We start from the raw sequence: 22,238 nt of genomic DNA on the forward strand, positions 1-22,238 counted from the left end.
TCGCCTCTGCTCTCGCCGCGCGGGCGGCTCCGGAGCGCGGGACCGCGGCGCTAGGCGCCCTCTGCAGCCGGGAAGCCGAATCTTCGCCCTAACCCTAACGCCGCCGCCCGGCCCAGCCTGGCCACGCGGCCCGCGCGCACGTGCGCCCCGCGCCCCCGTCCCTGCGCCCCAGTCCCTGCGGGCCTGAATGCTCTCCTACTAGAGGAGAGCGATGCACACGTGTCCGGATCTGGAGCCAGCGGGGACAGCCGAGCCTGGAGTACCCAAGTGCGCCCAGAGCCAGTGAACCAGGAAGGGAGAGGGGGGTGTCCTCTTTTGCAAAAGCAACGAACTTTACTGCATGGTCAACTGGCAACAGGTCAGGTTCGCTCAGATGTGCCTTCTACATCACTTGATAATGGGGGAATTTCTAGGAAAGAGGGGACTGGAAGGTGAGAAGGGAAGGTTTAGGGATCCGTGTTTCTTGGGGGTATCATGTTCTACCTGGGGGGGTGGGGGTTGAACTAGTCATATCGAGCAGTCATTGACCGCATGCCCATTATTTTAGCGTTGCTTTGAAGTGCCCCTTGGCAGGGAAGACTTGGCGGGTGCAGCTTGGTGCCTGACGCTGGCAGCCAGTGCTGTGACCAGGTGCTGGCCATCATCAGAGCACGGATTTTTACCTCCCTCCATCCAAGTAGGCTTTTACTCTTCTAGCGACAGAGATCTCGGCCTGTTTGTATCTTGTAAGTTACACGTGTGCACAGTGTAGGCTTGCCATAAATAAAATGGGATTCCTTGTTCCTTACCTCACCCTGGCATTAAAGCCCCACAGGGCCCAAAGCTAAATGCTATTAAGGGCTTTTAGTCAAACACACTTGGATTTTAAATCAACCACTTAAAATTTGAGCAATCTCAGGAAAGCTAATCTCCTAGGGCCACAGTTAACTCATCTGTAATCATCATAAAAGCTACTTCACAGGGTTGTGGTGAGGGTCCACTGAAGACTGTATGGCACTGAGCACAGCCCTGTGTGTGGTCCTATGCATGGTGCTTATCTGTTTTTACAGGTCTAGCAGGGACTGGAAAGCTGTGTAAGAAGGTGGCTTCTGAACTGCAGAGATGGCTCAGTAAGACTCGGGCCATGAACGTATGAGGACCTGAGTTTGGACCCAAATACATTTGACATTTTTGGCCTTTGGAACAGAGTTTGTTGCTAAGAGGACAAGGACATCGTGAGTTTTAGCCAAGAAACTACCTACTTTTCTTTGGGGTCTTTTTACCCTAACTGCCTAGCCAATTCCTACCTATTCTTATCACACCAAAAGGTTTTTATTTATGGGTATGTGTTTATGTGTGACCATGGAGGCCAGAAGAGGGCATCAGGTCCCCTGGAGCTGCAGTTACAGGTGGTTGTGAGCCACCTGACATGGGTGCTGGGAACCAAACTTGGGTCCCCTGGGAGAACAGCAAGTGCTCTTAGCTGTTGAGCCCTCTCTCCAGCCCCTAAGAAGCCTGCTTTTTCTCCTGAGGACAACTTAAGACCCTGTGTGGTGGTCCTGTCACCTCAGCAAGCAAAGTCAGCCCTGGGAACAAGGCCACCCCACCTCCTTCCCAGCATCCTCAGGAATTCACTGGTATGCTCAGAGGTCTGGTTCTTGTGCAGGTTTCCTGCCGGAGCATCTATGACCAGTCATAATTAGCAAAGTGCGTCTTTCAGTGACATCAAAGGCAGGGCACAGCTGGAGGCCCTTACTGTGGACTGCCTCTTCCTGATTGCTCTCTCAAACACACTTTGACCAGACATCACCTTCCTGGGCCACACATAAAGCAGTACAGTGCCATGCTGGTCCTATCCACCTGGGACTATCTGCACCCCAGTCCCATCACCTGTAAAGTGGAGAATAACACCTTAGCCCTGGAAGAGAAGAATGATCCAGTCTGTGAGGAACTCCCCAGTACAGGTGATTCATAAAGATGACTGTTTGTTTAGCAAGCATGTAAGAGCAGTGGCAGCTACCAAGTCAACATGTAAGCACACACGCACAGATGTCCCCCATCTACGGCAGAAGTGATAGCATGCAGCTTCACGTGAAATCAGTAAGCCTCAAGGACTAGCCTGTGAAGTGTGTCATGGTGTGGATTGTTTCCCCATTTATAACTGTAGTTGCTGTTTTCCTGTAAACATGATGTATATAACTTCCCAAGGCCACTGCTAAAAATTAGTATTTTTATGAGACATTGATATAGAAGTCAGTCCCTTAATGACTCCAATATTCCCTTACATGGGTAATCACCTGTTTTGTGTCTTTGTGAAAGTGCCATCGTTTACGGATTAGGGCTGTGTATCTTGAAGTCAGAATTTTCACCCACTATCCCACTGATGTCTGGGGAAGAAGCACGCTCACCAAAGTGACCCATCCCACACTGACCATGTGACTCAGTTGGCCCCTCTCAGGTTGACCGTATGACCCACTTTGTGCATACATTATGAGATCCCATCAGCTGAGGACTTGAGCCTTGCTGCTTGCTTTCTGGAGAGCTACCCTCAGACTGCCTTGAGCCCCAGCCCAACCAACCTCCTTTCAGATGAAAGATACCCCCCCAAGAGAGAAAAGCACACCACCCGATAGATGGGGGACATCTGTGTGTGTGTGTGCTTACATGCTGACCTGGTAGCTATAACCCCAGCTAAATCCAGCCACCTGAGGGAGTCTTGGGCATAAGCCAGCCACAAGTGACCCAGGATTTCAAGAAATAAAACAGTGATGATTCTAGGTCACTGTGCATCTGGAGTGGTTTTTACACGGCATTAGACAGTGGAGACACTGGACCTAAACATTTCTGCCGTTACAAGGTCTTGGTGAAATTCACCCAAGAATTGGTCCTCTTGCTAGCGTTCTCTGTCTGAAGCATTCAGCTGAAGTCTGTGCGCAGCCAAGCATCACATTTCATGTAAATGTCCTCTCACTGAATTCTTCCTTAATTTGGTTCATCACTGAGCCCGGCAGTTTAAAATCCTTTTGCTACCAGTATGGCAAGGGGCTGGCAAAGCTGAGCTTTAAGCCTGATTGGAATGCCAACTGCAGGTGTCATGGAGGTGTGTGAAGAGGTCCTCCTCTTTATTGTATGCTCCTCAGTGACAAGGTTTTGTGCGTGAGTAGGATGCCCGTAAATGCATGTGCGTGTGTGAGAATGCAGGTGTGTTCATGTCGTGGTGCACATGTGGAGGTCAGAGGATGACCTTGGGCATTGGTTCCTTCCACGTTGTTTGATCCGGGGCCTCTTGTTTCTGCACCATGCTGACTGGCCTGTGAGCTTCTGGGATTCTCCAGTCTCTGCCTCCCACCTTCCAGCAGGAGCATGCCAGGATTACAGATGCATATGCTACCGTATCCAGCTTTCTACTTGGGTGCTGGGATCCAAATTCAGGTGGTCAGGATTGCGCAGTGAGCACTTTACCCACTGATCCATCTCCCTAGCCCATGTCAAGGTTTTTGAGAAGGTTTATCATAGACCAGGAAACAGTAAAAAAGCCAGGGAAAGAAGGATCATCAAATCCACCACCTGGTGAAGATAAATAAATGGCCTGAGGTTCGAGCCTGACAGATTCCCAGGATCCTGGAGCTGGCACAGAGCAGACTCCTTCAGAGCTGTTCTGATTTTCCTTTCTGACATTTGTTGCAATTTAAAATATTCTCCCCATGCTAAAGACATGTCTCTGCCTCTGCTTTGCATTTATGATGAAATCAGCACCTTGAACAGGAGATCTGATCAGCCTGCCTCTGAGGCATCAGTCCACCCTGCCCTCAGCACAGGCTGCCCTCAGGACACACTGCCCTCAGCACATGCCACCGTCCTCTTTCTGTTACCAAAGCCAGCAGGTGGTTCTTTACTTCAAGTCTGTGTCACAGGCTATTCCCCCAAATCTTCACTTTGCTAAATCAGACTTACCAGACCCTCCTGGGAGTCTGTGGTTGCAAGCAACACAGAGAAGTTTGAGGATCAGGTGAGCAAATCACGAGATTGGTGGAGGGCAGGTGGCCCAGGCTCCTCACTCAAGTCTATGCAAGGTCAAGAACCAGAGCAGCTTGGGAATCTTAGGACAGACACCATCAAGGCTCAGCTGTTGAAACAGCTCATTGTTCTCTGACCTTCCAGCTCTCCAGATCCCATCGGCTTGTCCTTGTCGATCCTGAGTCCTCCCCCTCAGTGAGAGGACAGGACCCCTGAAATGGAAGCCCCTCAAGATGATCACCAGGGTGATGTCACTTGATGAAAATTGACCCAGAGCGACAGAAAGCAGGCATGCCTGCTCCATCGTCTCCTAGGCCTCGGCTTAGCTGTGACCTCAGAGAAGTTTTGCTTTGTTCTTGTTTTAATACTGAGTCTCACACTGTAGGCCAGGCTAGCCCCAAACTCTCAGACCCTCTAACCTCACCTTCCCTAGTACCAGAATTATAGCATGAGCCACCGTGCCCAGCTAAAAGCTGACGCTGGGTCAGTAGTTTGGGTCTGTTCTGTTCTGTTCTGTTTTGTGGCTGGGTGTGCATGGTCTGTTCTGTTGTGGTTGGGTGTGTGTATCTCCACCATGCTGGGCCGGTGCTCCATCACTACGCTACATCCCCACCCTAATCACTCCATCTCTTACATTCTTAATATTTATTATTTGTGTGTGTGTGTGTGTGTGTGTGTGTGTGTGTGTATTGCCTGCCTGTAGGTAAGTGCACCCATGTCATATAATGCCCTCAGAGGTCAGAAGAGGCTGTCAGATCCCCTGGGACTGGAGTTACAGACAGCTGTTAGCTGCCATGTGGGTGCTGGGATTTGAACCTGGGTCTTCTGCAAGAACAACCAATGTTCTTAACCGCTGAGCCATCTCTCCAGGCCTCCATCTGTTACAGTCTTGATGTTCCTTACTTTTCACATTTTGTAACATTTATGGTTGCTCTCATTTTATCTGGAGCTCAAGCCTGTCCTGCACTGCATCTATGCCATCTACCCAGAGCCTGTGAACAACAGATTGACTCCAAGAGTAACTGAATAAAACAGACATGAGCAATGCAGGCCTCGGGGTCTTCTGACTCACCCATGTAAGATTAACTTTGTAGGACAGATGAAAAGAATGTGAGAAGCATAAGTTCTAGAAGGTTCTCTCTGCCTGGTCCCTGTGTGGAAAGACTTGTGCTCAGGGTCAGTGAGGGAACACTGTGCAGAACAGAAATGAGCCATGTTGAGGAGTTATATAAGCCAGGAATAGGGCAGTGAGACACCTGAAAGGTGTGTGTGCCTCAGGGTATCTGCAGAATTGGGAACCCTCAAGAAAATTGGGCTCACCTTGGGGCTGTGGCCGCCAAGGGCTGAGGTCAGCACTCCATGAGCCGCTCCCTTGGGTTCTGTTGTACATTTTGTAAAATAGAAGCCCTGGGCTCCTCTGCTGGGGCTGCAGGTCCATGAGGAGGTTTGTACCACTCACTGGCAAAAGGTGAGGATCACGGCAATGGAAAGCTGTGTTTGTGCCAAAGGTCAGTTTGTGCACTAACAGCTCGGGCGTTAGATGCTTTGCTTTTGTGGAATCTGGACATTTTTTTAAAAAGTTTGACAGTCTAGCTTTGCCCCCCCCCCCCGTCACACACACACAAATGTCTTTGTCGGGGGTTGGAGAGATGGCTCAGCAGTTAAGAGAGTCTCTCTCTCTCTCTCTCTCTCTCTCTCTCTCTCTCTCTTCCTCCCTCAGAAAGGGGAGGAGGAAGAGAAGGGTGACAGCAGGGGAATCTGAGCAAAGTACAATTGTGTACATATGTGGAAATGTCATCCTGAAACCCATCTTTTTGTACAATCACTAAAAACAAATATTAACTTTAAAAATGAACACAGACTGAAGAGGCTTCACTTTGGACTTATATCTGTGGCTGTGCATCAGGAGAGTCGGGACTTGACACTCGCCTGTCTAGAATGAGGACCTGGGCTTAGCGCCTGTTTAATGACATGTGTGGTGTGTGTGTGGGTGTGTTTGGTGTGTGTGGTGTGTGTGTCTGTGTGGCGTGGGTGTGTGTGGTGTGTGTGTGCATGTGTGGTGTGTGTGGTGTGTGTGCGTGTGTGGTGCATGTGTGTGGTGCGTGTGTGGTGTGTGTATGGTGTGTGTATGGTGTGTGTGGTGTGTGTGTGTGTGTGTCTGTGGCGTGGGTGTGTGTGGTGTGTGTGTGTGTGTGGTGTGTGTGGTGTGTGTGCGTGTGTGGTTTTAAGTCGCAAACCTTGGGAAGCTGTTTTGTTTGTTGCTTTGTTTCTCTCAAGACAGAGTCTCATGTGTCCCAGACTGACCTCAAATTCACCATATAACCAAGGATGGCTTTAAACTCCTAACCCTTAAAAACAAAAAAACCTACATCTTCAACTAATCTTCCTGCAAGACTGATTAACTGATTAGAACTTCAATGATCCTGGAGAGTTTGGAATGTTGCAGGTCCAGAGCCTAATTACAGTTTATCTTGGACCTTTTTTAGCCTCCTAAATAGCCCCGGTTGTCTGCCTCTGCCTGATCTCACATTCTGGGACTACTTGATAAAGACCTTTTTTACATAGTAATTTAACAAAACCCCAGCTTCCACCAACTAAAGGTCTAAGAGTGTCATCAGATAGCAAGAGACCTAGAGCTGAGGTTCCCCCACTCCCCTGTAACCATCCAGTGTAGTCACTTTCTGTTGCTGCGATAAAAACATTGACCAAAACCGACTTGGGGAGAAAAGGGTCTGTTTGAGAAAATGTCCCCACAGACGTGGCCACGGGCCAGTCCAATAGGAGCGATTCCCAGTTGAGGCGCTCTCTTCCCGGGGGTGTCAAGGTAACAACTCAAGCTTCCAGCACACATCTAGTTAATGTTTCCACCAAGGTATTTGAAAAGTGCCTGGATTTATGACTTTCTTTGTTCTGTTACTATGAAAACTTTGTGGAACTGTTTCCATGTTAGAACATGGAATTTGTGGTAACCTGTATCTGTGTTCATGGGCCATGGTCACTCATATTTGGCCCCAGAACAAACTATCTTTTATCCCATTTGAAGTAAGAATTGTGTTGTTGTCAGGACATCCCTGCCTCCATCTCCACATGCTGGGATTATAGGCTTGAGGCACCACCTCCTGATGAGATTTGGCTTTAACCCTTGTTTGACCAAGAGAAAAATTGGAGCACAGAACCTTTAAGTGATTCACCTCAAGACTGGGTGAATTTGAGGCTTAAACACTAGATTGACCTCTGGTAAGGCTGCAAGTGTTCAGTTGGTGTTAGCCGAATTTGAGTCTGATGTGAATCCTTGAAGCCAATGTTATGGAAAGACTCTGATAGAAATGTGTCTTTTCTAAGCTGAGGAAAAGCTGTCCCACTTTTGTATTTGAAGGGTTGTGTGGACCTGGAGGTCAGCACATTAATCGAAATAAGCCAGACTAAGAAAGGTAAGTGGCATGTGCTCTTTCTCGTGTGCATCCTAAATTTTACATAGATCCCCAAAACTACAGATGTATGACATGAAAGTAGACACATGGTGTGGTGGGGGAAGAAAGGGGAGCATGCAGGGAGGTGAGTATTGTCAAAAAGTCCATTCTGTACTTGAATGGACTGTCTTTATGAAACCCAGCACTAGGCACAGTGACTATGTGCCGATTAAGACTGAAAGTCACATGACTTTAAGCTCTGTTGGTTTGCACTTCCACCAGAAGTTAGCCTGCTCAAGCCGTGCACCTTGTGGAATCTGAGTTCCACAAAGAAAACTAGTAAGAGATTCAAGTATTTTTTCTCACTCACAGTAATATCGTATCATTTTTTGGCAAAGACTGTGAACCAATGTTACCCACTCCATTGCACAGCAATGGTGAACTTCCCCATTCGTACAAAGCTGTAAAACCCCTTGTGAGGAAAAGTTTTCTGATCTCTGCTTTCATTTCTACAAAGGCCCTGGATGGAGCTAATGAAGTCTGGTGGACTGTCTTCCTGCTCATCGCCCTGCCCTCCTATAGACCAGAAGCAATCCCTACCCCACCGCTACTGCCAGCAACCAAAGCACGTGTCCTGCCTACCACCTGCCCCTCACTTTCTTTTGCCAGTACTAGAGATTGAACCCAGGGCCTCACATGCTAGGCAAGCATTCTATCACCCAATAAGTTGTGCCCCAACCCCACGCCCCACAGCCTTCTTTTTACTTTAAGGCAAGGTCTCACTAAATTGTCCAGGCTGACCTTGAACTCACTTAGTAGCCCAGGCTGGCCTCCAATTTTGCAATCCCGCCTCAGCCTCCTAAGTACTGGGATTACATGCCTGTGCCACTAGGCCCAGTTCAAAACATGTTCCAAGACTACCAGTAAGTTTTTAAAACTTAATTTCTTTCCCAATTTTCTCTGGGTTGGCAAATGTTAGGCTTCTGTTTCAAGGAAAATAAGAGCATCATTAAACTGCTTGTCTTCATGCTCCTCTGACTCCTTTCAGGATTGAGGGGAGGGGGTGGGAAAGTAGGACCACACTGAAACCACAACTCCCCAGAGCCCCATTAAAAGCAGAGCTTAGGATGGAGAAGTCTGTGGGCTAAAAGTTGCCCACTATGAAGCTGAAATTCCCAACTGAAAAAGAGAACTGCTGAATTGACTTAGCATAACCCTGAAGCTCTTCCTCCGCACTCGTCCCCTGGCTGTGCCTTTTGGTTTTGCACCGTTCTGGTATCAAAAGCTGCTTCCTGTCACCTATGTCCTGTCCCCAACTGAGCTTCCTTATCAGAAAGCAACGATAAAGTTTCTAGTATGTTCTTAATCTTCGATCACACACACACACACACACACACACACACACACACACACACACAGTGCTATTTCAGCAGAGTATTGACTTGTGGACACAGAGGTATGTCTTAAAGATACAGTTCTTTTCATTTATAAACCATGAAGAGGGTACAAATATTTCTACAAATGCAGTGTGTTAGCCGGGAATGGTGGTGCACGCCTTTGATCCCAGCACTCGGGAAGCAGAGGCAGGCAGATCTCTGTGAGTTCAAGGCCAGCCTGGTCTACATAGTGAGTTCCAGGCCAGCTGGGGTTACATGGAGACCCTGTCTCAAAAAGACCAAAAAGAAAAAATAATAATACAGTGTGCTGAAGAAAAAGAACAAGTTTTTATGAGAAAGTTCAATAAAGGAAGCATTCCCTTTTCTGATTTTTATTGATCCTTTGAGAATTTCATACAATGTATTTTGACCATATTCAGACCTCCTCCTCACATACATGCAGGCACTACACCCATACATACAAAATAAATAATGAGTAAAATGTTTTTTTAAAAAATAACACTGAGTCTCCCCCTCCCAGCAGCTATCAATTGCCAATAGATCCTCAGCTAGGGTGGGACGTCCACCCACCTCCCACCTCCATGCTGGGATTTTGTCTGGCTTGAGCTCACTCAGGTCAGGTCTTGGCATGCTGTCACAAGCACTGTGGGTTCATATGTACAACTGCCCTATGGTGTCCAGACACACAATTAAGGAAGCACTTTTCAATGGACAGATCATAGAAGACTTTGGGAAATGATCTAATGAGCAGGGGTGGCCCTATAAGGAAACTGCTGGTACATGGTCCTCGCTCAAGGCTCCCAGATCTCTTAGAAAGGGACCAAGACAAGAGCGCATCAGAGTGTGGTCTGGGGGTTAGCCCCGCCTTCCCACAGATACAGAAGCAGGACAGGGACTCTCCATGTTCCTCTCCTGAGGCTCCTTTCTCTACCCAATGTACACTGGATGCTCAGAAATGCTTGATTCCTCTCAGCTGCAACACCTAGGTTAGCACTCCAAGTGACTGTGCCTAGGTAAGCAACCCAGATGAGCATCAGCTAGGTTAGCACTGCAGTTCCTATATGCTTGCACCCCCAAACTGTTAGCTCCTGGAGAGCAAGTGGGTGTCCCGTTCTCCTTCCATCGTGCTCATGGGCCTGGACGGCTTGACTTGTAACCACTGCTCAATAAACCCCTGCTTAATGAAGGTGGATTCTATCTCAGTGTGTAGTAGTGTGTCAAATGCCTCATCTGATGTGCAGTAAGACCTAACTTAGAGAAAGCACATGCACTTTAGAAGCAGAGCTGATGAGCAAATGGCAGGACGAGCTCTGGTGTAGACCCACAGAGCTCTGGTGTAGACCTGCTCCTCAAGCACCAGGGGACCCAGTGCCATGGCTGTGATTGGCTTGTGAAGACCACAGTGCCCCCTTTTGAAGCTCCTCCACTTCATGGCTTGTTGCTGACCAATGCTGACCTGACAGCTGTTTGCTTTCAGTGTCTACAAAAGCAGATGTTCCTTGACATGCACCTCAATAAACCTATTGCAAGTGGAAAACACCATGTCAAGATGCATTTAACACAGGCAGCCTGCCAACACCACCGCAGAGTCCACTGTGGAGTTCAGCAGTCTGACTGTGCGGCTGCCTGAGGGCTGCAGTCACTGCCAGTGCCACACCGTGGTGCACGTGGCTAACCTGTGACCGACCTCGGAAAGCACTGACATTCAAAGCTTCAAGTGCAGTTCCTGCTGACACACTTCACCTCAGAACCATCAGTATCAAGAGCCGTATCCTCACTGCGGGAACATTAAACTATAAAATGCTGGGGGGTGGGGTCTAAAGACGGTATTCATCCTGACTTTCATGGAACTTACAGTAGACGTTGACAGCTGCTTCATGTCCACACTTTTTCTTTCTTCTTAGATATAATCTAGTGAGTGTGCTATCATGCTGCCTAGCTTTTCTCCTTTACGGATGGGCACCTAACCCCCAAGGAGATTACTCACATATGAACAAGGTGCATGAAAATCCTGGCCACAGATGGAGGGCGCTCACTCCAGATGTGGGGTGCAGATAGGGCTGTCCACATCTGCTACCAAGACTGACTGGCTCCAGTTGGGTTCTGTGAGCTACAGCCAAAGAACTTTAAATGTGGCCCCGCCCTTCATTGTTGGTCTGAGAACTGGGGCTCCCAACTTGAAGTTCATGCAGACTTGGAAACAGTCCATGGACAGGTGTCAGGGGCCAGCAGACATGATGCAATTGTATACATATAGGTAGGTGAAGGGACTGTGAAATAGTGTTCCTATGACTTAAAAAACATGTTTGGTGAATTAGGCTGAACCTTGAACATGTATGTGTGGAGAGCCTTGTGTCTCATGAGAAAGTTTATGCAAGAATGCTTGCCAGGGAGACATCTCCAGAATGCGGTTCTAGTTTCTCATGAAACACATTGACCGCCTAAGTAGACACTGCATGGAGGAAACATTGCTGTGCTCATCTTATTCTGCTGAATTGTTATATTCTGACCATATGTTCTAGCTTGTGTCTCTACTGCTGTGACAAAACACTCTGACCAATACCAACTTAGGGAGGAAAAGGTTTATTTGGCTTACATCTCCTGGGTCACACTTCATCAGGGAGCCCAAGGTAGGAACTCGGGGCAGGAACCCAGAGGCAGGAGCTGAAGCACATGGAGGGAACGCTGCTTACTGGTTTGTGCCTCTGGCCTGTGCTCAAACTGTTGTCTTATATAATACAGGTCCACCTGCCCAGGGGTGGCACCACTCACAGTGGGCTGGACCCTCCCACATCACTCAGAAATCAAGAAGATGCCCCATAGACATGGCCACAGGCCAGTCCAATGAAGACAATTCCCCAGTTGAGGCTCCTTCAACCCAGGTGTGTCGTGTCCAGCACAGCATATTATGATTATTATCGTTCAGTTCTGTAAACATGTGACTGTGATTCTTACAGGTATGAGAATAAAAGCAGAGCTGCTAAGGATCAGCAGGCAGGTGCATGGGAGCCTGGTTGATTTTCAGTTTCGTGGTAATCCTTTCAGGCCCCGTGGCTGCCCCAGGGGGCCACAGGTAAGTGTATGGTTCTGATGAAACAGTCTCTGATTCTCAAAGAGATCTGTATTGTTACCATCCCCATCGCTCTGAGAAATGCCTGACAAAACCAGTGTGAGAAGGGAGGCGTTTACCCTGGCTCAAGTCTGAGGGTTCAGATGACCACAGTGGGAGGGTCCTGGTGGCAGGAGCCTGAGGCAGCTGGTCACACCATTCAGTCAGGAAGCAGGAGAGATGAATGCTGGTGCTCAGCTTTCCTTTTTATTTGGTCTAAGACCCAGCCACGGAATAGTGCTGCTGACTTTCAGGGGCCAGGGGGAGGGGGAGCTCCCACCTCAGCCAGATCTAGAAGCTCCCTCACAGACACACCCAGAGGCTTGTCCCCTAGATGAGTCTCAATCCTGGCAAACTGATCATCAAAATTAACCAGCACAGGGTCCACAGCCACAAAATGGGTTAGAAACCATCAGTCTCAGAGCAAATTTTCTCAGCCAGGGTCTGTAGATGAAATTGGATGGGAATTTAAAAAAAATTTTGTTTGAGCTAACTTCCAAGCATGTTCCCCTTAGTTATGAATGTAGGTAACATGCCACAGTATCACTAACAATTCCTATAAATTTGTCACTATAGAAATCAGATATTTTCATATCATAGTTTTATAGATATTTAAAAACATAATTTATGCCTCTCAGTACTTTAAGATTATGGCTTTATTAAATCCACAGTAGATGTTGCTACTCAACATGTTAATGAAGTTTATACATTACTCAATCATCAGTATTTTAATATTTCATAACTGCATCTCAATCTAATTGACTTTCTTTGTAATCCGCATGCTTTATTTTATTGGAAACATTTTTCTGAGGTGAATTCTGAGATGTACATCAAGCTGTTGAGGAGCTTTCAATACAAAGAGGCCAAAAGACCCCTTAGGAAAAGCTTGATCAAGGCTTCATTTTCCTGCCCCCACCTGTCTTGATTCTGTAACAACCTAACATCTTGACTCCCAGCATTTCAGCTTTGAATTCAGTCCAAGAAGCAGGCATTGCCTAAGGTCCAGAGAAGCAAACTTACATGAGCCACAGCACAGAAACAAAATGAGAGGGAAGAGAAAGATGGGGGGGGGGTCCCACAGAGAACAGATTAGAGGGGGAGACAGAGTAGCTGCTGAATGGGGAGGGGGCTGTATTAGTTCCTATTACTATGATGGTGGGCATTTCACACTCAACCACCCACTACAGGGAACGTCTTACTGAGCACAGAGTTTCCTTTGGGATGGTGACTTTTGAATGCAGACACAGGTGATGGTGATGATGCAGCATACATGGTCTAAACGTTACCAAATTTTTACACTGTAGAAAGGTTCGTCTGGGGGGATGGAGAGATGGCTCAGTGGTTAAGAACACTGTTCTTACAGAAGACCCGGGTTTGAATCCCAGCACCCACATGGCAGCTGACAACTGTCTGTAACTCCAGTTCCAGGGGATCCGACAGCCTCTTCTGTCCTCCGAGGGCATCGCATGACATGGGTGCGTTTACATGCACGCACGCAATACACACATAACCTTTAAAAAGGTTCATCTTAATGTGAGAAGTCTATCTCAGTAAGGTATATAAATGAAATAATAAATAAATAATCGAAAACTCCATAACCAATTCTACTTGGAGTTATTCAGAGTTCCACTTAGAGAAATGAAGGGAAATCACTGCAAGGTTTAATGGCGTTTGTTTCTCTTCGTCGTCTCAGCCCGTCCTCTCCTGAGTTGTTTGTGCACACGGTGATTTCAGATCACTTGTGAAATTGCTAATGTGCACTTCGGCCTCCACATTAAATCCTGGTTTGCAGTTAAGCATATTAAAGCACACCACCAGATACTCACCGACAGCTACGTTTTAATCCTCAAACTTCACTGCATTGTGCCAGGATGCATTTTTAATTCACCTACTAAATTTCTCCTGGATTTGAGGATATCAGTGAAGATTGATCGGGGACAGGAGTGTCTCTCATTCATGTTCACTCCTTCTGTCTCATTTGGGAGATGTTTGGGGGGGGAAAGACTTCAAGCACCATCTCATCTTACTGCCTCTAACAGGACCTGAAAGATACCCGTAAGGTTCCCCATCAGGAACTCCCCACACCCTGGATTTCAGGGTACCCCATGGGGTGCACAGGCCCCGCCAGCCTGCTCCAGCTTGTGCTCATCCTCCCTCAAGTTCCTACATCAACCTCCCTCAGACAGGGTGGAAGTTTGTCTTCCTATTGGCAAATGCTGACAGCTCCCCCTACCTGCAGGAGAGTATCCCACCACCACAACCCCAGCAGGATGAGCCAACCTTTTTCACAGGGGCACTCTAGCAAACCTATCAAGAATCCCAGGACCAGGGAATAGCTCCACTGGGTGAGTGCTTGCCTCGCATGCACAAAGCCCTTGGTCCCATCCCAGCACCATAAACTGAATGTGGTGCTGCCCACCAGTGCTCCCAGGACTTGAGGCAGAAGGATTAGAAGCTCAAGGTCACCCTCAGCTGCATAGAGAGTTTGAGGCCAGCCTAAGGCACACGAGACCCCATCTTTAACAAAAAGTCCCCTTTAACTACTTCATAAGCAGCATGAGGAAGCCTTTCCTGGCCATGTGTGTATGTGCAGGGTCAGATCACATAAAGACACACTCCGGGCATACCCTACATTCCCCTGCCTCTTCTTTCTGATCTTGTCTCTACCCATGTGTCCTGTTTCATTCAGCAAGTGCAAGTCAGGCCCCCTGTTCAGTGTCCCCCGACTCTGTCACACCCAGTCCACAAGGCACCGTCACCTAAAATGGCTCTCCCAGGCATGACACACATCCAACCCATTCCTTAAGGTTTGACTCAGGGTCCCCTCTAACAGCTTTCTCTGACTCCGGTTCTCTGAATCTTGATTTCTCATATTATGACTCATTGAACATATACAGATAATAAGGGACAGAGCATACACCTGCCCCCGCACCCCCCATTGAGCAATAACCTCTCAGGTGGGACTGAGTCTTGTTCCTCTGTATTTGTTACAGCCTCCTGCTGTAGCAAGAGGTGAACATTTCCAGGCACCGCATCATTTCTCTTCCTAGCTCTGTGCCCCGTTAGCTGCGCTGGTGGGTCCGTTGCCATGGCGGGCCCCTTGCCATTCTGCCAAGCTTCCCCAAGCAGGTGAGCTGTCTAGGCCAGGACTGCTGCCTGCTTGTTGTCTCTTCTGGACAGCGTCTGTCCCTTTGTAGCTGAGAATGAAATGGCTTTTTCCTTTTATATGTCTAATGGCATCATCCTCTTCCACAGGGATTTTAGGAAAAGTTCTGGAGAGTAAGGTATGGACACATTTGTAAACGAGCAGGCTGTTTCCCATGCCCAGATGTCTGATGGTTTGGGGGTGTATGTAGATTGTATTGGCAGGAAAGAATGGTTCAGGGGCATAGGGGCACAGGAAAGGACGGGGGCCCTGGGACGGGGCACATGGACAGAAGGCCTGCATCATGTGATCTAGGAATGATGGAGGATTTGAAGGGTCCCCAGCCACGTCCCTTTGAACTTGTAATGGTTTCTTCTTCTGTGTTAAATTTTCTATTGCTTCTCTTTTTAGATAATGTTGCCATGTCAGGGCACCAGGGTCTCCATCTCCAGGACACAGACCCCCATTCTGTGTGGATCTCCTCCACACTTACATTTCCCTTGGAAGAGTATGTTGACCAAATAGTCACCTGCTCATGTGCTAGCTGCAAAGCAGGCTGGGAAAGTGGTTTCTGGCATGTTTTGTGGGGACACAACTAATGTGTAAATTCCTTCGAATTAAGAAAGGCTTTTAGGAGATGCTGGGCAGCCATGAAGTAAAAGAAAGGCTATTTTTGTAGCCAGTAAAGTTTTTTGCAGAAGATGAAACAATTCAGGCACATGTGCAAGGTAAACTAGGCATGGGGGAGTAATACCCATATGTTTTCTGGGAAGATGGATCCCCAAGTGGGAAGAGTGAAAAGACCATAGTGAGCACCTTTCATTCTATTTTACTTGGAGCCCTTTTGACAGATAAAGGGATCAATAAATGCAGAGATCCAGGAGAGCAAGACAGGTGTGAGGGGCCGAGGGGTGAGGAAGCATTTTACACAGGAGCCTGATGAGCTCCTAGAGAGGGAGCACATCTGCCCCCACCCCCCCGGCCCAAACTCCACTGCCACTGGGAGACCGTTGTGTGCCAATCCCTATAGCAGAAGGTCAGGGTGAGGAGAGATACCAGTGCGGGGAGGGAGGCCTCGGGCGGCAGTGAGTAGGCCAGGAAGAAAACACCTGGGGAAACTGTCAGCGGACAGCTCCTTTATTATTGTGGAAGCAGAGGTTTATATAGGAAAGTTTCACGGGCAAAGAAGCCAGGTTGGGTTTCTGGCGGGCAGGCAGATAGGGGAAGGGAGGGGGTTTCTAAGGCTATGTGGCCTTTGTTCTGTCCTTTGGTCATATGATCTACAAGGGACCTGGTTAGGATTAAAGGATTAGGGACTTAATAGTTTTGCTTGGGGGTTGTTGCGTAAGAGACAGTGTCCAGACAGCTCCTTTATTATTGTGGAAGCAGAGGTTTATATAGGAAAGTTTCATGGGCAAAGAAGCCAGGTTGGGTTTCTGGCGGGCAGGCAGGTAGGGGAAGGGAGGGGGTTTCTAAGGCTATGTGGCCTTTGTTCTGTCCTCTGGTCATATGATCTACAAGGGACCTGGTTAGGATTAAAGAATTAGGGACTTAATAGTTTTGCTTGGGGGTTGTTGCGTAAGAGACAGTGTCCCTAGAATGGGGCAGGCCAGCTTCCTGCCGTCCTCAGTAGGAGGTCTCCGGCCTGGCTCTGCTCTACATTCCAGGCACTCCTGACTATCCCAACACACATCCATGCTGGACCCAGCACCAGGCCGTGGCAATCCTGTCCCTTCAATGGCCAGTCATAGAAGAGAATCAGACAAGTGATGGTTGCCATGCTGAACCACAGGCATGGTGAAGGAATGGCAGCCAAGAGCCACAATCCAGCATGAAGCAGGGATGGGTGACAGAAACCACAGGTCCCCGCTGTAGGACACATCTCTATCCATCATTTGCAGAGCGGAAATGGCAGAGTGGTCTTTAAAGGCCAAGGACTGAGGAGCTAAGCAGGTTCTCCACGGCACATTTCCTTCTCCCGGTCCACTAAGTGCTTACCATTGCTCTGGACCTGCCTATTAGATATTTTTGCATGTGTATATGTTCTGTTGTATGTATGTTCATATGTGTGGGGATGCACATGTATACACCCTTGTGCATGAAGTCTCAAAGTCAGCATTCGGTGTCTTCTTCAATGACCCCCTACTTTATTTTCTGAGACAGGGTCTCTCCCTGAACCCAGAGCACCCTAATTCCTGCTAGTCTGGCTGCTTGCTCTGAAGATCTCATCTCTGCCTCCTGAGTGCTGGGATGAAAGGTGTGTGCCACTGCACCCAGTGTGACGGGGTCTTATGTGTCAGCTTGACTGGTCACAGAGTGCCCAGATATCTAATTAACCCTAATATGAGGGAATGTCATTGAGAGTTTCTCAGTGATAGGAACTTTCACTGACACACTCAAAGCAGGTTTTCTTCCTTGGTACGACCCCCGAATGTCTGAATGGAACAGCAGGGCTGGGGAAAGGAGCTCTCTATCTTCCAGCTGACACATCAGTCTTCCTCAGCCGTTGGGTTTGGATCCAGATGAGGACCTACACCACCAGCTCCAGGTCTGGATCCAGATGAGGACCTACACCACCAGCTCCTGGTCCTCAGGCTTCTGTGGTAGGGGCTGGTACTGTTGGCCCTTCTAGGACCCCAGCTCCTCCTGCCAATCTTGGATTTCACAGCCTCCATTACTGCCTGAGTCAGTTCCTACCCTCTCTCCCTCTCTCCCATTCTGTCTCCCCTGTCCTCCATCCTTCCCTCTCTCTGGGTCCTCTCCTCCCGCTCTTGTTTTTCTGGAGAAGCTGGACTAATGCAAGGTAGGTCTCGGGACCTTGTTCCCCAAAGCCCACGTGCACCCCTTGCACAACACCTGTGCTTGGGATGTTGTCATCATGCGTCAGGTTTTCAGTCCTGGCTCCCCACCTACAGCGCAGGGTGGTTCATCAATCACTTGCCCTCTCCATACATTTGTTTCCTGGCATGCAAAATGGTTGTGAGCATTAACTGAGATACATGTGACAGCCTGGCCTAGGGCAGGCCACAGAGAGGCAATCGGCCCACTGGTCCCTTTGCTGGAGTCAGCTTCCTGACTTGCCATGGGTCCAGCTCGCTAACGATCCCTGTCAAGCAAGAACTGGAGCTAGGCCAGGGCAGGGTGAACACTGCAGGGACGGGACAACAGCTCTGAGGAACCCAGACCCTTCTCACTCTCCTGCCTCACCCCGCTACACTGGGATAGACCTCTGCTTCTCAGTAGGGAACTAAATACTGTAAGGAACCACCTCACACTGAAGCTGTCATAGACCCCATATATCCCATGAATGTTAGAGATAGTTATGCATTACCATCATGCACCATCTTAAAAATAAGAATGCTTCAGGTTTGTCTACCAGTCAGTTCCAGTTATCCCGTGGTGTGCACTCACATCACATAAACCTTGTGGGAAAAAGAACACCTATTGGGGCTGGAGAGATGGCTCAGCGGTTAAGAGCACTGACTGCTCTTGCAGAGGAGCCGGGTTTGATTCCCAGCACCCACATGGTGGCTATGAACTGTCCTTAACTCCAGTTCCAGGGGAATCTGAAGCTCTCTTCTGACCTCCACAGCATTGCATGACACAGTGCACTCACATACATGCAGGCAATATACTCATACACATAAAATAAAAATAATAAATAAAATATTTTAAAAAATAACACCTATCATTCCTGAATCCCAGTAATGTTAAAAGTTCACCCTTCCATTGACTTAACATTCCCTAACTGTGAATGTCCTCTCTAAGCTGTCATAAAAAACTTCATGGAGTTTAAAGCACTGAGTTGTCCCTGCTGAAGGCACAAAGACAGAAGAACAGCTCCCTTCACAAGTCAATAGCCTGGGAGCACGGGCTTGAGGCTCACAAGGCCCTCGGCACATGCTCCAGGACCACGTTCCTGACTATTCTGAGCCTCGGTCTCTCATCGATGCAATCCATTCTCCCTGTGGGTTGTGGTAGGTCAGGATCTACGTGTCTCTGGGATATGATAAGACCTCAAACCAAAGATGATGAGCCCCACACCCAATACTCTGAGAAACAAATAGACTGTCAAGAAAAGACAACATACCACTTGCTATACCAGAGATTGATCTTGAACTACCAGTTCATCAGATCCTCCCAAAAGCCTTTCATGGAAGACAGCATTCACATGGTCTGGATGTTTGTATCTCTCCTAATCTATTTGTTGAAATTCTAATCTACAAGACTGATGGTATTAGAAGACGGGGCCCTGGGAAGGTGGTGCGGTCTAAGGGTTCAGGAAGTGGATCAGTGTATTAGTCAGGGCTCTCTAGGGAATAGAACTCATGGATTGATCATACAGTATGGAAAGGGATTCATTAGACTTCCTTAAATGGTAGGGGCTCAGGAGAACAACAATGTCTGTGTGCACACTGGAAAGCCTGAGTCCAGTAGTGTTTTCCTGGTCTACGATGTATGTGAACCACCTGGTCCATGAGGCTGGATGCCTCCGCAGCCCCACTCTGGCACTAATGGCCCAGAGGACTCCTGTGACTGCTGGTGATCTTCAGTCCACACTGGAAAGTCGAAGCTGGGGGCTGCTGTCACTGTCCTTTGCTAACATCGGCCCCCAGCTTCGACTTTCCAGTGTGGACTGAAGATCAGCCAGCAGTCACAGGAGTCCTCTGGGCCATTAGTGCCAGAGGGGGCTTTAACAGCAGGACAGACACACTCAGCAGCAAGAATTGAGGGCTGGCAGGTAGGTGGGCACTGCTTTTCTTCGAACCTCTTCATGTCTGGGCCACTCTGGGGGAGGGCTTCTCCCTCAGTTGACCTTGCATGGAATACTCTTACAGATGGCCTTCCCAAAGATGAGTGTTCTAGTTGGTTCCAGATTCAATCAATCCTGACAAGCAAGGTTAACTGTCACGTGTCTGTATGTCCTTGTGAGGTCACAGTGAGAACATGGCTGGCCATCCATGAAGAAGCAGTTCCTCATCACAAGGTCTCTGCCTTGATTTTGGACTTCTTGGCCTCTGAAGCTGAGAAAGCAATTTCCATTGTTTGTAAACCATCAGCCCATGCAGCTGGATCCAGCTAAGTCAGTATTATCAAGGACGGCATGATTAGCTCCACTCACAAATGAAGGTCTACGGCACAGAGTATTTCAGTAACTTTCAGGGTTGCATGGTGTTCTGGCTCAGATCTGAGCTGTCCCATGTGCTGGTGGCACTGTTTGGCAGGGTGTAGGATCTTTGTACATGGCCTAGCTGGAGGACACAGGGCCCTAGGTGTGGGCTTCCAGGGTTATGGATCAGCCCTGCTTCTAGTCCAGAGCTCTCCTCTCTGATCATCCAGGTTTTGAGCTATTTGGGGCTCTCATTACATTGGAGCCTCCCATTGGCAGGCCTTCCCTGCCGTGAGTCTACCCCTCAAACCTTGAGCCAGAATAAATCCTTAAGTCGCTCCTCATCGGGTATTTGGTCACAGCAATGAGAAATGTAGCTAACACCCAAGGCCAATCATAAGCAGACCCTGGCAGCCTACTGCAGGCCCACACCACTAATTAGGACTGACTGTGCACCCACATGTATTTACACACTACACTCCACAAACAGAAGCCTAGAGCAGAACCATCAGTTTTAACTAAACAAAGTTATGAGGGGCATCAGATGTGACTATGTATTTCAGACAGGTGCATAAGGAGATCTCACCAGGTAGAAATGGGAGTGAGGAGCAGTGGATGGACCACCAAGAGTAACCATGGAGGTCACCAGAGCCAAACACCTTGAAGAAGCCACTGGTCAAAAGCCCAAGGCCATCGAGATGATGAGTAAGGGCACGGGTCCCCTCTTCTCCACCCTGTGACTCACCTACAACTGTGCTCCAGTGCTTCTAGAAGAACTCATAGAGCTTGTCTAGTCATAAGCAATCACACTGCAGTTCAAGGAGGTATACTCTGCGTCCCACTAACTGTCCTTCAACCAGGTCATCCATGTGCCACGTATCCCACTGAGCATACTGTAAACACGTATCTGAGCTGGCAGACACGTTGCACAGTAATTCAGTACACAGCCTGATCTTCCTGAACCACCTTCACCACATTATGGAAGGAAGGCCTCATGTCTCCAGTCTGTGTCCCTTCTATGCAGTGATAATCCAGTTGGTGAACCTCCCCACCCCCACCATCACTGCCTCCAGTCTGTCCTTGTCACACAGTAGTCTCACCCGTCTCTGTCATACACAGTTTACACCTCATCCCCTCTACCCATCACTCCTCCCGCTCCACCCTCATCCCATCTGTCCCAAGCACCAGCCCACATCAGACCACTCCCCATCCCCGAAGAGCTGCCTGATTATCAGCCTTTCTGACATCTTCCTCTCACATCTCTCCATCCCAATTGTATGCGGGTGCCCAACTTGTCACCAAGCTTCAAAACGCAGGTAGGTTCCTCTGAGGTCACCTGAGGCTGCTTTTCTTATCACTGAGCCACAAGTGCACATGAATCGATTGACCCTGTGGAAACCAGGCCCGTTACATCACAAATGTTGACACAGGGAGGTAAACGTTACTTGTAAGAAATGTGCACAATTTTTAAAGCAGATATTATCATGTGTTCTTAACATACAAGTTCTTATGATTTAGTTCATCAAATATGTGGACAGCCACAGCCTCCGCCGCCATTACAAGATGGCGCCGGTATCCGGACCTTCTTAACAGTAAACATCCTGCTGCGCCCATAAGGGGCGTGCACAAGAGCCTGCTCTCCCTCGCCTCCTCCCGTGGTGTGATCTCCAGCAACCAATCCGCTTCTTATACGTCATAGATGGGACCTTTAGACTATATAAGCAACCGCTCTCCCGCTTCTCGGCGTCTTCGGTCTTTAAGCTTCTAAGAGTGTAAGATGCACATACAATAAACTGCTGCAGAAGGATCCTGACTTGTCCTCCCGCGTCGTTCTTGCCGGCGAGACGGAAAGCGGTCGGGGACAACATATCAACAGCAAAATAGGTCAAAGTGATAAGCAAATCAGACTGGTTAGCCAGTCTGATTTACACACTAGAGAGGAGCTTAAAGGGGGGATTTAATACAATGGTAGCAACATGGTGTTTCTACTCTAAGTGCTAATTGAACTGATGCTTGACTTAAAGTTCAGAGAGCTGTACATACTAACGATACATGTACTTCTGTAAGTGGT

The 22,238-nt window shown here is 48.4% G+C and overlaps 1 protein-coding gene across 1 annotated transcript in view; it reads right to left on the reverse strand.

Moving 5' to 3' along the window:
• The window catches only part of Smco4 (single-pass membrane protein with coiled-coil domains 4), a 98,618-nt gene that overhangs the window by 54,214 nt on the left and 22,166 nt on the right, over window positions 1-22,238 (reverse strand). The window lies entirely within an intron of this gene.

Source organism: Nannospalax galili, unplaced genomic scaffold, assembly GCF_000622305.1.
Source record: "Nannospalax galili isolate Female #2095 unplaced genomic scaffold, S.galili_v1.0 scaffold469, whole genome shotgun sequence".
NCBI lineage: Eukaryota > Metazoa > Chordata > Mammalia > Rodentia > Spalacidae > Nannospalax > Nannospalax galili.